General features: G+C 43.7%; 1 protein-coding gene across 10 annotated transcripts in view; it reads right to left on the bottom strand.

The window, feature by feature from the left end:
- Positions 1-16,694, bottom strand: part of EVA1A (eva-1 homolog A, regulator of programmed cell death) — a 196,730-nt gene that overhangs the window by 13,892 nt on the left and 166,144 nt on the right. The gene's annotated exons all lie outside the window — the stretch shown is intronic.

The following is a 16,694-nucleotide window of genomic DNA, read 5'->3' as shown; positions in this document are numbered from 1 at the left end:
CCTGTAAGAAACGCTCCCCACCCAATGAGATCTACAATACACTGTTCTCCTTTTGGGCTTTCAAAAGCTGGGAAAGGCCCATTCCCCATTCCCACCATCCTTAGAGGCTCAAGACTCAGGTAATCCCTGTCGCTGTCTGTGTTTCATCAGCCACAGCATCAACTATATACAGGCAAGCTAGGTTAATACGTGACAGTTGTGTCAGTACATCTATGATCTCTTCTTTGGACCAAAGCCTGCCTTAATAAGATATTTTCTTCTCCCTGATGATGCTAGGCCAGCTCTTCAGCTGTACATCCAGGTAAAGAAATCAAAATCAGTGTAGCTACCTCAGTGTACGCCCGTTGAAGAAGAATCCACACAGTAAATTCACTACTTTGCCCTGTAAGGACACAGCAGCATGTCATTTACTGAGCTGAACCAGTTCTCTGCCTCAGCCACAGCCAGCACCCGAGGGTATTTGAAAGCAAAGTGTTTTTCCATACCAAGAAAAGAAACCTTATCATGGGCAATTCTACTCAGAAATTAGAGGAATAGAGTGACAAAAGACAAACCTAAAGAAATTAAAATTTCTAGGGGAGAAAGATATAGATTTCCCATCAGTGTCTGTATACAAATATATACACAAAAGCACTATTTTGTCCCTGCAGACAACCAAGACTTCAATGTGTTAAAGACACAGACTGCTGAGAACGAGGCACAAGTTCACTAGACCCACAGAAACACCAAGAGAGGATTTCTAGGATGCTCAGCTCTCCTTTCTTCAACACTGCCTCAGTTTCCCTACCGCTCCATAGCTGACCATGCTCTCTCTCATCACCGCTCTACATAGGGGCGTGAAGAACCACAATTAAAAATGCAAAGCACTTTGAAATCCTTGGCACAGGCGTGAAGGAGGACTTGGAAAGAGTGCAAACCTGGATCAGAAAGAAAATTCCTGCCTGCCCCCTGCAGCTAATCAGCTGCCAAGCTGGAGCATGAGGTTTAATCACACCCATTAAATTTGCCTGCATAACTACAAATATGACTAGTGGGGGAAGTGATCCAACCTCCTTGTTTACATTGTGTTTGACTTGCTGTCTTTGCTGAGGCAAAGAAAATTGTAACTATATTTATTGACTGACCTCCAATATTAGCCTGCCAAGATAACAGCACTGAAGTTCTTGCATTATTAGTAGAGTCATGCTAGGTCAGGAGGCAGACATAAAACACCACAGCTTCTGAATATCAAAGAGCCGGCACAGCAGTTTCTAGTGAAACCTGAATTGGCAACTGTCCTCCTATGAGAAGGCAGCAAAAGAAGCACATCCCTTGTTAGGAACCAGACAGGAGCAAGGGGCATACCAGTGCCAAAGAAATATCACAAAGTCTGAGGAGGAGGTGGGAAGAACAGACATTATCGTGCAAACCACATCGTCAGGGAGAACTGCAGTTCTAGGTGCCTAATTTGAGGCACCCAAAGGGATCCAGTATTCAAAGAGTATAGGGCTCAGCATCCTCAAAAAATAAAGACTCCTTTTACCATATCTCAGGCTGAGGACTTGAAAGGTATTTCAAAGCAAGAAGTCAGTTTTCCCTTACACACTTTTCATCCAAACTGCAACCCAGTAACCTGCTGTCTTAGACTAGACTTAAGGAGGAATTTCTTTATGATAAGAGTGGTGAGGCACTGGAATAGGTCGCCCAGGGAAGTTGTGGCTGCCCCATCCCTGGAGATGTTCATGGCCAGGGCTTTGGGCAGCCTGGTCTAGTGGGAGGTGTCCCTGCCCATGGCAAGGGGGTTAGAACTAGATGATCTTTAGGGTCCCTTCCAACCCAAACTTTTTTATGGCTCTATGATTCTATGATATGCATCCAATGAAGAAAATGAAGCAAAAAGAGCACAAAGACAACTTTTTAGCAGATTTTATTTTTAATGTTCCAGACTGACTCTTCCTCGTACACATCTCCTTCCACCTCCCACTATCAATGATCATCTCCGGGGCACAATGCAGGCTGGGAGGACCTGCATGTTTCTTCAAAAAGGTACCACCAGATGCCTAAACATTTGAGCCAACTGGGAGAAAGAAACACCATCTTCTCCTAAGCATACCCAGGGAACTGAGCTATGGCTTTTCTACCTCAGCTTCTGTGCCCCCACTGCTCTGAATGCTACCTACAGGACTGAGAGAGGAGTCCAGCTAAGGCAAAACATGGTTAAATCAGTCAGCAACTGGTCAGCAGCATCCCAAGGAAGAGTAGGGAGGGAGAAGTGTTCAGAGGGAAGATTTCACAGAGACTATTAATTGTCACAGCCCCTTAATGGGGTAGAGTAGTGCTCTTATCCCTTTGGGATGGCTGAGAAAGTAACATGACTACCAGGTAGGCATTTGATCATTTGATGCCTACTTACATGGGTAGCTATGAAGAGAGATTCCCAAAAGCAGGCACGTGCTTAATAACCACAATCAACATGCACCTTGGTGCTTTCAAAAATTCCTACGAGGTCCTTGTCTTCACTTCAGCAACCAAACACCTCTAAAACACTGGAAGAAACTTAGTGAACACAGGATGTCTAATGCACATGAACCCAGGACTTTTCTGTTTCAAGGGAATATTTTTCTCTGTGGATTCCATAAACATCTTGAGGACATTTTGCCAGGAAAGGCTTATCTTGGCAAAGAGTAAGCAGAGTGATGGCACACAGCAAGCCTGTTCTTTTTCTAGTTTATACAATTCTAAACCAATACACAGCTTAGATAGTCTGATTTAGAAAGACAGTAAAATAGAAAGGCTTCCTCAAGTGCAAAACACCTCACGATTTCCAGTTAGCTTCTGTGTGGAAGCCAACTCCACAAGAAAGATTAAACATCTGGTTCCTTTGAAATACGCTGTTTAAATTCTCCAGAGAGGAGTTTGTCTGACACAAAGCATGGCATGAACTGAGCAAGGTGTCAAGAAAAGTTACTTATGATTAAATCCACCAGAAAAAAAAAAGTACTTGAGGTTTTTGGGCACTTGGCCCATTCCATTCAGTCAAGCAGAGAAGTTAAAGCAACTCTGTCAGCAGAAAAAGTGATATATGTGGACAAGATGGGAAGAAACAGGTCCTTCAATCAAAGTGTTACCATGCCTGAGAGTCAGGAGCCCTGCACCTTGAAATGCACATGAAAAATAAGATGGGATCATCAGGAGGAGAGGAGATGAGCTGTTCTGGGAACCTCTGGGGACCTTTGGTCTCTCTGGGGGTAGCAGTCAGCCTTGAGATGTGGGTCCAACTTGGGCATCACTGCCTGAACTCCACAGGAGTCAGAACTCGATCTGGGAAGCAAAGTTTCACCATCACTGTGACACTCTATGAAGACACCTGCAGAAGGCAGTTGTAGGTTATAAAGCTGCAAAGGAGTTTTTTGATCAGCAGGTTAATCCCTCTGCCATTACATGCTTTCAAGACTTTATATAATCCCTCCGTGTCTATTTTAAAAGCAGTCCAAGCTCCCAGTGCTCGTCTGTCTGAATCAACGTCACGCTAGCAATAATTCATACCAGTTCCCAACCCAAGACCTGCATTACCCGTTTGCAATGAATTAACGGTGCCAATCCCACAACAAAACCTCACTGCCTGGCAACTTCCCCCCTGCAGGAGCAGGGGCAAAGGAAAATCAAAGCTGGAGCGTGCTCTCACTGGCAGAGCAGATCCATCAGATTCAGGTACAAGCAACCAGCGGGACAGCATGAATAGGCACATGCTGGTGCTGCTGACAGTGTCCTTGTTTGTACTCAGTGGAGACTCCTTCTGTGGGGATTTGCACACAAGCACTCTCTTGTGTGGCCAGAAAACTGACAGCAGATGAAAAGAAAAAGTCACTGTGCATGCAAGCAGCAAAAAATCTGAATTACAGTACTAAGAGACAGAAAAGGCCAGCCAATACTTCGCCTCTTTGCTCATCAAGATCATTTGCTGCATTTTCTGCTATTCTGATCTATCTAGTTTTAAACACTCCACTCCTGGAGGTTCGGCCAATTGCCATAAGAGATTATTCTGCAGAGGAATTGTGCTCTTTCTGAGGAATTCTTTTCAAATATGCTGCTGAGTGTTTCAATTTAAGCAAATATATTATTCCTCTAATCAAACATTTGACTGCTATAGTGCGCAGATTTTACAGATGAGGAATTGGCTCAGTGACAGAGTTTTGAAAATGTTTAAATATCAAAATGATTTGTCCAGTCTCGCAGAGGGAGTCTGTGCCAAAGAAAGGAAACAAACTTAAGTTTCATATATTTCAGCCTCACACTCAAACCATCCCTTCTCTTTGTTACTTTGATCACTCGGTGCTTCCTGTTGCTTGCTTAGTCCTAAACATGCTTAAAGACTTCCACTCCCAGGACCCAATTATCTGCTGGCCTCCATCTTCACTGTATAAACAGATCAGTCAAGTGGAGGGGAGATCAGTGAAAGCTCCATCTTAAAAAGACACAGACAGGGAGTTTGTCAGTCTCCAGTTCACTGCTACATAGTCACTTGTGCATTTCCAGCCTATAAGGTTTAGTCTGAAAGCTCAGTATAATTAAAGCAGATCTGCAGGACATTCAGCAAATCCTGTGAATGCTTGAAGCACAGTGTAATTTGAACAAAACGTTTCTCCTTTACCATTGAAAATTACAGCTGAGCCTTTTATCAGGGCAGGCTGGGGCCAGGAATTGTTGCCGCTCATCATACTTTTGAAATAAAAAACCAATCTTACTGTGAGTAAACACCCAACATAAACTACTGCAGGTCTTTAGAGCTCTGAAGGTTTTTTTTCTTTGAGACTTGAAATGCACAGCATCGTGCCAGAAATGGGATCATTCATGTTTCTGAACTGTTACAAGAAAGCAATTCCTTAGCACATATGTCAGGTATATGGTGCTCTCAGATTGCAGAATTGAAGTGTTTTATGTGCTGTAAAACCTAAATTCACTAAGCAGTCAGTCAACAATATCTATTAAAATAATGGATTTTGGCTGTGTCAGACCACAAAATACCACAATATAATCACGGATCAAGAAGGAGAAGTCACATACATAAGAAGACTCTACACCTGGTGACAACAGTAACCCCATTGTCTAGCTAGAAACACGGGGGTGGAAGATGTTAATTGGATTAACAAAACTAAATTGAGGCACAGCCTACTCCCTTGGCTTTTTCCCAAGGGTCTTAGACATGGCCAAGGAACAAGTTGAAACCTTTTCTAGCTTCCTCTATCCAACTTGGTGCTAGATGTGCCCCTTTCAAGTGACTAAAACCCCATTTGCCTCACGTGGCAAGAGGTTGTACTTATTCTTGTGATCACGTGTGTCATGTCAGACATCTAAAGCCTACCTTTAATTCTTGCCCTGCCACCAGGCCTTCCTCCTCCATCTGACAGGGGAGCTTTTTGGTCAGATATAGGTATAATCACTGCATGGGAGGCCACCAGATTCTACAGCTCTCAGGTGTCTCCATGAGCAGCTACGTGGCCTGGGTATTCCTATGTAATAAGCTGAGTGCACTGCACATCAACACTGTGCCTTGGCTGCGAAGCCATATCGTACCTCTGGGCATCCTGTATCATATTTAGAGTAAAAGTACTGTACAGTTTATGCAGAAAGAGTAAAGTGTCCCAGGAGACAGCAGGAAATGCGAAGAGACCTTCTGCAACAGAATATAAGTCTGACAGCTAGGATTTGATCAACAGGCTGCCATGCAAAATCTTCACTCTCACAAAAAAAAAAGAAGGAGCTGAGGTTTAACAAACACAAGTGGTCATAGAATCATAAAGTCATACAATCATAGACAAGTTTGGATTGGAAGGGAACTTAAAGACCATCCAGTTCCAACGTGGGACACCTCCCACTGGACCAGGCTGCTCCAAGCCCCATCCAGCCTGGTCTTGAACACCTCCAGGGATGGGGCAGCAACTTGGACCAGGGCCTCCCCACGCTCACAGTAAAAAATTTCTTCCTAATAACTAAGCTAAACCTCCCCTCTTTCAGCTTAAAACCACTACCCCTTGTCCCATCACTGGTTAAGACCTCAGCTTTCCATCTCCTTCAGCCATTTTAAAAAGGGATTTATTTCACTCGGCCTCGATACAGTCAGCAATCCTGAAACTGAATGAAAAACCCAAGAGAAAGACAGAGTTACACGCCTGCTGCAGGCGTGTTTTCCACGCGGAGCAGTTCCAAACCACCAATAACAAGGAAGTGACTCATGCCAATTACAGTAAGTCCACTTCCAAGCATCACGTGGAAATCAAGCGAGACTGTCTGGGAAAATAGTTTTGTCATAATCAAAGCCACCTACACCACCACAAGCCCACAGCCTGCCCCATGGTGCTCCTGCCCCGCTCCTCCCTTGAGATGTTGCCCAAAGCAGAGATCTGTCTCTTCTGCTGGTGATTTTTGGGCTGGTGGGAAGCAGGAAAAGCTCGGATGCCTGACACATTCATACAAGCCTTCAGAGCACTCTGCCAAGACTATTTCTGAGGCAGCCCAGATGTTTTGCCCTTTACTGCATCTTCTGAGAGCAGCAAACTACAGAAACTTTGGGCAATAAGAACATAAATGTAACACAGACAACCTTTTGTCTTTTTTTGCCCTCCATGGAAAAGGAGATGCTCATGGAAAAGGAGATGCTCATCCTTTTCTCACACAGCAGCAATCAGAGAAGTGACTTCAAAAGTGGAAGTGTGTCCAGATCAAAACAAAAAAAGCCCATGCCACACAAATTAGCTCAGTCTCACCATTCCTCCCAGTGAAACCTCCCACAAGATGACGGACCTATGATGCGAGAGGCTTCAGGAGATGAAGGATATTTAGGAGACAGTGCACCTCCAACTGAGACTCCACAAGGCAGAGAACACAAACCCTGCTCCCTCCTAGCCTCTCCTCCCCTGGCACGGGGCTGCAGAAAACCTTCTCCTGGTTTCACCGATTTCTGCCAGTCCCGAAATGCACCAACCTAATTAAAAGATCCACTTCACCTAATCCGAAAATTCAACCCAAGCATGCCCTGTAGGTACCGGATGAAGAAGTCCTTCTTAAGTAAGCTATGTTCCTAAGCTCCCTGTATCTTCACCACTGAAAGGTGGGTGCCTTTGAAAGCCTCCAGGAGAGATTCTGTCTACTTAAATTTAGGAGCCTAATTAGGGATACATAATGAATCATAAGGTTACCTTTGGATTTATTCTCCTGAGTGTATCTGAGTTAAAATCTTACAAACTGCTTCACATCTTTTAGTCAGATATTTTTCTTCTATCTTGAACTTCTCAAATCAGGATTTGAAGCTACCAACACCTTAATTTCTATCCAATGATGCATGTGCCTGATCTATCCACAGGCAGTTTTCCTCCTGCTTTCATAGCCATGAAAGTCAGTTGTTCTTCTTTCATCATCTTAAATGTAATAACAGAATATGAAGCATCTATTGCCAGCAACTCATAAATCTCCTGCTTGATGTGGCTTTTGGTCTCCAAAGGGCATGGTGGAAAGCATCACATGCACTGGGCTGTTCCCTAAATGTTCTATTTGGAAAGAAAAATGGATCAAAAGGAGGAAAGCCTTGTAAAAGAGACCTGCAGATACAAAGAGTTACTTTCATCTGGTAGATTGCTGCCTGCTACCAAAGTCAGTAGAGTTCTGCAAGTTCACAAGATAACACATCTTTAGGAGGATGAAGTTCAAGCCAAGACTTGTCTGATTTCCAGCATGCTCAGCTACATCCCTCATGCAACCTTCTGCCAGCCAGAGCTCTGGGACCTCTCCAGCAGTCCTGCTGCCTTTAATCTCCACCAGACCCAGAGATTACAAGAGTAACTTGTTCACCTGAGGAGCAGCAGTGCATTTTAGGGAATTGAGATGGATCTGGATCAAACAATACTATCAGCAAGATTGCTGAAGGAACAGAAGTTTGACTTGGTACTCACATATGGAACGAGTTCAACCCTGATGAATTAAGGAACTTTCCCTTTATTTACATGCTGAGCGTGGTTAGGATTTGACCATTCAATGATGTACCTCAATTCCAAAAATGGCAGCAGGCAGGGAAGGAAAAGAACCCAAATAACGACGAGGGTGCCAAGCAGAGACTGAGAGCACATGGGAGAAGCTGCCAATCTCACAGACTATAACAGGAAAATCTGAAATTCAGGTTTGAGGTTTCTTTTTTCTCCAGCACACAAGGATGTCTGAATCGGGGGCCTAGGCCCTTTATCAGTGAAAAGGTAGACACAATACAGAGGATGACACAAAAAGGAGAATAAGATTAGTAAAGCAGTCAGACTCATTCTTCCAGCCTTCCCTATTCCCAGTCTTTGGACTGCATCTATCACATACTTGCACTGTACTTTGCAAGCCAGCCCACTGATATATGGTTTTCTTACGCATTACAGACAACACTAGTTTGTTGGTCTCTTCAGAGGCAACTTCTACCACAGAGTGTATTTTTATGCAGTGCTCTATGTATGTCCAGTCCACTTTGAATCAAAGCAGAGTAATTCTAGATTTCAGATTTAGACACAATTCCAATTCTTTCTCACAGAATCACAGAATCACAGAATAACCAGGTTGGAAGAGACCCACCGGATCATCGAGTCCAACCGTTCCCATCAAACACTAAACCATGTCCCTCAGCACCTCATCGCACTCAGTCACTTTTATCAAGCAACTAACACTGCAACACTACTTTTATAGTACGAAACTCTTGCCCTTGACTTGTTCAGGCTATAGAGTCTGGCAGGAAGTCTTTTGTGCAGCTTATCTGTTTTCCAGGAAAATATGTGATGCAATACGTGGCTCCTAGGAGGATGCTGACGGAGCAGTAAGCATTGCGTGATCAAATGTGGCTGATCCAGAGCCAAGGCATTGCTCATGTGAAGAAGGGAGGAGAGTCTCTGTACTCAGGATGCCAACACATACCCAAGTGGTTGCAGCTCTGGGAGTTACCAGGCATCAGCTGAGTCACAGCAACAGATTCTCTTCAACTTGAGGCAAAATATACTCCATTAATCTCAGAGAAAAAATACAAGCACTGTCAGTGAAAGCGGTCCTTGAGGGTGTTCGCTATGACATATCCGAAGGTAAGTGGCTGGATGAGTGTTATGTATCACCGAGAGACACACAAACGGTAACCAAGGCAAGGATATCCCAGATAAAATAAGGAGAAAGGGACGGAATAAAGGGACAGAGGCCTGAAACACACTGAAGCTGATGGAAAACCATGCAAACTCCACCAGGGACAGGAGAGCGATGGTAGGGAAGCAGGAGCCCAGGCAGGAGAGGAAGGTACCAGACATAGTGAGAACATCCACAGCTACACTGCAGTGCCCGACTATTTGAACAAAGGTACGAAGCCTCGTGATTTGGTGTCTGAGCCAAAAACTAGTCTGATATGATCCAACTATTATATTCCAAGAATTATGGATATAATTTCTCTTCTGAGACTTCTGACCAAGAGAGACATTTAGGGGATTTCCTGAGCCCATCTCTGAAGCATCCGTCCTCTGGTCCACAAACCACTGGTTACCTGTAAAGCATCAGAGAAATGCTCCAGAAAAAAACTCATTCAAAGAAAAACCAACAGCATATCCCTGGATGTTCCCACATAGTTTCTCTCAGTGTCTGCTGGCAAGCAGCTCCCATCTGCTCCTCTTACCTAATTAAAAATGTTTGTAATTACAACAGTAAAACTATGCTCTGTAAAATAATATTTTCTTTTTATCCAAATGCTACTCATCCAACAGTGCATGCTAGTCCTTTATCAGTTCATTAGCTTTTCCTCTCAGTAATCAAAGAGCAACGCACCAGACAAGGCTCTAGAAGTTTTTTCCAAAAAGATAGTAGTGCCTTGATGACACGAGTTGAGGAACGTCATCAGAAAGCAGCCAGTAACCTCTGCTATTAAAGGCAATGTCTTTCTCTGGTCACATGCTTGACTTAGTGTGGCAATTCCCGGGATCCCATGAGATGCCCAAGCAGGAAACCCTGCACAAGGAGAGGTTATCAATAGCATTAGAATAAAGACTAGGAGTAAACAAAACCATATAAGGCTGCTACAGTGCTAAATGCCCATCAGCTACATATGGGTGGATGCAAATTAATATTTACTGAGAAAAAATACAATTTTGTCCAAGTTTCAGAGCTTGATGCAGAGATAGTTTTCTCCTGTTGTTCAGAACTTGGCTTATCCAGGATGCCAGGCTACACTAATAAACTTGAAATCCAAAGGTTTATGAACAAAGTGGCAAAACTTCTTTCAATATAAATCCATCTATTCCCATGGCTGTAACCTGTGAGACATCCTCCTTTGGGACAGAGACTTCCTGAGCGCAGTGGAAAGTTTAAGGGGAAAAAACCCTATAGATGTTTATGAATTATGAGAGTACTAAACATCCCCTGTTTTTTTAAAGTAGCACATTTAACTGGCAGAACCTCTCTAACACACAGCATCAGCATTAAATTGTTTGGCTTGTAGACTGTGAAAAGTTCTTTGCATGGTTTATGTATTATTATTCTTTTTTTTCTAGTAGAAAAACACGTAGCATGCATCATCTTGCTTCCACGCGTATCCTGAGGGAGCAGTAAGGACTGCGAGCTCAAGCGGTACTACAATTGCGACCACGAGTAACTGCCAGGTTTGTGGAACAGCAAATTACAGTCACTTTCCTGATGCCACATAAAAGCAGCTGCACACCATGGAAAACAATGCCAGGGTTTTGGTTTAGCCCATCGAGGATGTTCCTGAGCACCTACCCCATGCTCTTATGCAACTTGCCCTGCAGCTACTTTCACCAGCAGTCTGGGAGCAAAGGAAAAAAATGTGGGAATAGGCAGTGCAGGGCACTTGTGGCAGCTTTCCAGTACTTAATAATGATGCTTTTAAGAGAACACAGGTTTTTAAAGCTAAATATTTGGTTCTATTCGGCTTCATGAAATGTTCAGCAAAAACAATACTTCACACACACTTGTATGCACTTTTCCACCCTTCACACAAGTAATTAAGATTAATTTATGTGAATATCTTTATCTTGAATGATCTCTGGATTCACAACACCTAATTGAAGTCATTTTACTGGGATAGGAGATGACTAATTCATCCCTCCATCGACTATACAGATAGGCTGATTAATCTCTCTGTTAATCACTTCAGTTAATTGCGTTAGTGCAAGTAAGGCTTTGCAAGGCTGAGCTGCAAGTATGCAATTACATGTATATATATGTGTGTGTATATATATATATATCAGTGTTGGACACCGCTGAGCAAAGGCTTATCTCATTTATTCCAATCTTAATGGGGTTAAAGGATCCTGAATCAAATCCTACCCACCAATTAGTGCAGAAATTATTCCAGGAATACTTCAGACTCCCTTGAGACCTCTTTAAAAGACTAGCAGGTGTCTGACGCATCCCAGCTACTCGGAATACTTGATTCATTGAAAAATCCTCACCACGTTGCCATCCCAGACAAGCCCTATGACAGCTCATTCTGGGAAGGTCAGCAACCCTCCCTTTCTAGCAGCTTTTGCCAAGCATGGTCCAGTTTCTGCCTGTTTGGGTAGCAATTTCTCCTACCTCACTTTTCAAAATGACTGAATTCAACCACTTTGAAAGTGTAGATGGAGATGTATCTCAATCTGCCATATGTTTACAAGTGTTTCTTATTATGTACTGCCTAGGAAATGCAGGTTGCTAGCTCCCAGCCGAGGAGCTCACTTCATGCTGCAGCACATCTATTTTTAAGCTTCATTTTGGAGACTTAGAAAAAAAGATTTAAGACTTTAACACATACCTTTGCTGCTAGTAACTTGAACCCAGTGTGGATTCTTTATCTGGTATGCACTCAATTTAAGGTGCCACTTCTTTCAAGTGGAACATAAAGCTCTGTATTGCAGTATTTGCTCCCTCTACAGATATCTTGAGCCCACCAGCCCTGATATCTTATCATCAGATGAAAGGATTAATCCAACACAAAGAGGCTGCGAACATCTTTTGAGCAAGTAAACCTTCAACAAACAAATTTCCAGGAAGGGGTATGGGCAGGGGTGGTTTACAAGACCCTGTAAACAGCAAAGAAACTCATAAATACCATCCTTCAAAGTATTTCTGTCCCATACTGGGGTTATCCCTGTTCATACCAACAGAGAGACTGCCCACCTCTGTAAAGACACATGCTGCAGAATTTGGTCGGCTCACAAACAAGAGTGGTCAGTCCTCTAAAGGAAAATAAATCCTTATTGATGCAACTGCACAGGATGAAATCTGCCTCACAAGTTGCTTGGGTTACAGTGACAAGATGTTTATAATTGCAGTTCCAATAACCACCCACATCAGCACTGGGGGTGCTGATTGATGAGAAGCTCGACATGAGCTGACAATGTGCACTTATAGGCCAGAAGACCAATGGGATCCTGGGCTGCATCAGAAACAGTGTGTCCAGCAGGTCAAGGGAGGGGATTCTGCCCCTCTATTCCTCTCTTGCGAGACCTCATGTGGAGGACTGGGTCCAGTTCTGGAATCCCCAACATAAGAAGGAGATGGACCTGTTGGAACGGATCCAGAGGAGGCTACAAAGATGATGAGAGGGCTGGAGAACGTCTGCTATGAGGACAGGCTGAGAGTTGGGATTGTTCAGCCTGGAGAAGAGAAGGCTCTGAGGAGACGTTATAGTGACCTTCCTACCTGAAGGGGCTACAAGAAAGCTGGGGAGGGGCTGTTTACAAAGGCTTGTGGTGGTAGGATGAGGGGCAATGGGGATAAACAGGAGAGAGTCAGATTTAGACTAGACAGAAGGAGGAATTACTTCACAAAGAGAGTGGGGAGGCCCTGGCCCAGGCTGCCCAGGGAAGCTGTTGCTGCCCCATCCCTGGAGGGGTTCACAGTCAGCTTGGATGGGGCTTGGGCAGGCTGGTCCAGGGGGATTTGATCCTGCCCACCACAGGGGGGGTTTGGAACTAGATGATCTTTAAAGTCCCTTCCAACCCAAAGTATTCTATGATTACTTAAAATCTGAAGTAATACACCTTAATTACCTTAATTCTAATAACTGCATGGGATCATAACAGTTAGAGGAGAAAAATAGCTGTTAACTTATTGACTGCCAGATGCAGATGCTGATAAGAAACATATCAGATATTAAAGTATTAAACCGGACCTCAGCCCGGCAGGAGAGGGCTGTGATTCATGCCCAAGACTCCTAGGCACAGTGGGAGTAGAAATAAATAATTGAACAAAGATCAAAGCACTAGCTGTTTCAGTGGAATAAAGCAGGAGATTAATCTCTCATTTACTCTCAGGTAAACCTCCTTTATAACTTTCTCCCAGTTTAGCAGGAATTACATCAAGTTCAACGTAGAAATCTGTTAAATCTCCACCTTGTTCACACCTCTGCCATCCCATTAAAGTTGTTGTTACGGTGGAGGGTGAGAACTGGCTCACTATTCTGCCTGGTTAGAGCTTTCTATCTTTGAGTTGCTTCAGACTTTTCTCTGTGGAAAATAACCTATCTGAAAAAAATCTGTATTTACAAAAAATCTTGAGTGAAGATATTTTCTTCAATCCTGAGCAAATATTTCACTGCCAGTTATGTTCCAGGTAATGTAAAGTCTATGACAAACAGAGTTCAAACTGAGATACGTTATGAGAGAGGCACACTCTAATTAAAAATGCAGTAAGTAGAAGAAATGTCATTTTTGTGCTTGTACAGCAGTTGGTGCAAAGAACTGCCTGCCCGATTTCCCAAGAGCAATATAAACTTTGGAGGCACCTAAGTACAGATTTGCAGCCAAGTTACACAAGGCTGGAAGTCAAAACCTATCATCAGTCTAGCCTCCATATAGCTGGCTGATAAAAGGAATGAAATGGCTATGGCATTAGTCCAACTCAGGCATCTAGTGAAACCTATGAGTGGTAACTGGTATGTCACCTGTAAACACCTTCCCAGAGTCTTTCAAGGAGAATCACAACAGTTTGCAGAGCAGAGGCTTGCTCCAGTCCTCACCCAGCTTGCAACACCCTGTAAATCCACCGTCATAGGGCTGAAAGGACAGAGACAAGAAGAATGGTCAGACTGGCTCCTCCTGGCCTCAGAGTCTGAGATGCAGCCAAGCAGGCAATGAAGGGGTTCATGTTGCTTGTTGTGCACAAGGATGATGTTTACCCTCAGATTTTGTATCTTCTCTGATCATCTTCAGAAGCAGAAAGGATTCTTCTTCCCCACTGGGGGTCTGATGTCGTCTGAGGATGTTCTGGTTTGTTTACCTTCTTCTGAAAGGTCAGAGACTAAATATACAATATCCACAGCTACCCGCAGGCAACGAGCACCTGGCTGCAGAGGAAGATGGAGGTTGTGATCTGGAAAAGAACTCAGGCGTAGGAGGAATGACCCCAGCCTTATGAGCAGACCTTGACCTTGATGCAAAGGGTGATGAGGAAACTCAGGAAGGGAAATGCGTGTGGTCCTTATGGTGTTCTGCTTAGACCCATGAAGATTTTGTGATAGATAAAATAAAGATGGTCTTTCGAGTGAGTCCAAAGGAATGAAGATGATCCAGTGGGAGGTGTCCCTGCCCATGGCAGAGGGTGGGACTGGACGGGCTTTGAGGTCACTTCCAATGCAAACCATTCTATGATGCTATGATCTGGTATTTGCAACCATTACAAAAACACAGGGAGCATTAGCCGCCACTTTTACACATTCTGGAAGTAGCAAACTGTGGTTGCTGTGATGCAAGGAAATTAAACACACCATTAGCCTCGTACAGTCTGACAAACTTAGTGCCATTAAACTCTCTTAACATTTAAAACAGGGTAGGTCCACCCAGAATGCCTGCTGGGAATAGCATGTGGCCCATGCTAACTTCTAAGCCGTGTCAGGATGATGCAACACCAAATATAATTTCTACAACTTAGCAGGACGTTCTATTGAGTCACAATGTCAGGATCTTCTAGGCTTTGGAACTGTTTTGTTCATCAGTACAGATATACCCCATTAACTCCACAGGTCCAGTCCAGAAGACTAAGCCGCTGTCCTAGCTTGGGTGGTCAGCACTGCTCCTCAGGGCTCAAAGTATGTGGGACATGAAATCACAGGTCTGTAGCAGCACAGCAGACATGGGACCCAATGACCGGGACATGCGTCAGGCAAAGAAAAGAGCTGGATCTGCTGCTTATCCACTGCAAAAGAAGCTGGGATAGCCCTGTGGGATGGTACCCAGACACAGGGCTGTGACACATACTAAGCTCACGGATGTTATCAGCTATGGGTTACAAGAATGGACAGCCCTTTAGAGACACTGAATGCTCCACAGGGAAAGAAGACAGTTGAAAAAAAATCACCTGGCCTCCCCTGACCTGTCCCTGCACGTGTGTTCCAACCATACCTGTAACAAAACCAAAACAATTTATACAGAGGTAGCTGTGCTGCACCATCTACCCTCGTGAAGCAGTACACATCCCCTCAACTTCTCAGAGTTACATGGAGAACAGACCTCAGTCTTCAGCGAGAATGAAAAGACTTAAATTAGCCAGCCCAAGCTGAACACTCTTATCAAACGACTTTATTAGCGCAGTGTAGAGCTGCTACTGCCCCGAAACAGGAAGGAAACATATTACCATATCTTTCCCTAATGCTCCTCCTTTCCCTTTAAACACAAAGAACAAAAAAGGTTGTGTTAGAGAGTTTAGCAGGCCCATGTGATTGTAAAAGGATATTATACTGGGCACTTCATCCATCAAAGAGACCAGCAGGGTTTAAGGGAGAGATGGTGGGATAAAAAAGTCTCTTGGGCCAAATTCAAGCCATAAATGTTGCTCCTTTTTATGTCAAAGGGAAGTCTTTGACTTTTAATCTTTCCATATTTCAACTAAATGATGCAAATGGCAGAGAGCTAAACTAGATGACAGATACACAGCTAACCTCCCCCATGTTCCTGGGTTCCTAAGATTTCTCTCTTAAATACCATTACAATCGCTCTGTAAAATTACAGCGGAACTTATTCTTAAGCCATGCTTCTATCAATCATTTGATTTAATGAGCTATTCAAAGGCTGTTTCCCATCCATGCTTTCCCTGGCCATGGTTGCGCTAGAACCAACTGCAGAGATAAAGGATAACTTCCTATGTGGAAACTCTCATCCCCCATCCATTCCCATCTAGGCAAGGCTTTAGTGACACACTTGTACACAATTAATCATGCTTGCATTTCACAAAAATGTGATGGTGCATTCTGATATTAAAATTCTTTTTCCTTTTCAGTTTGGCTGACTGAAAACAGAAGTCCATTTTCTGATGGAGACCAATACCTCCAGCTGTTTTCAGAAGAGCATCTCTTACAGCATGTTTTACATTTAGGTTTTTTCTGGTTCTTCTGTTGGTATTTATCAGGATTTTTCCAGCAACAAAGACCCTGATTGCACTCTTGGGAAAACCAACAGAATAAACAGTCTTAAATTTAAGTTCACATCAGCATTGAGCATGTGGAGCCAGAGACACAGCTCTGGTAAGGTGATCACCCACAAACAGGGTGAACTGCATCTCCCCACTTCTATAATAACCAGAGATTTACAAGCACTCCAGCTCTCTTGAGACAGAAACCTTCCACCCAATCTAAATTATTTCCCTTCCTTGGGTAACAAGCTTAGCACACGGCTGTGCTCTCAGGTCTGGCTCCAGTTCTGGAGAGTACAAACTCCTAGAAATAA

Source organism: Phaenicophaeus curvirostris, chromosome 2 (genome assembly GCF_032191515.1).
Source record: "Phaenicophaeus curvirostris isolate KB17595 chromosome 2, BPBGC_Pcur_1.0, whole genome shotgun sequence".
NCBI classification, from domain to species: Eukaryota; Metazoa; Chordata; class Aves; order Cuculiformes; family Cuculidae; genus Phaenicophaeus; species Phaenicophaeus curvirostris.
Note: the sequence above shows the minus strand (reverse complement) of the source record. Positions and strands in the feature narration are given on the sequence as shown.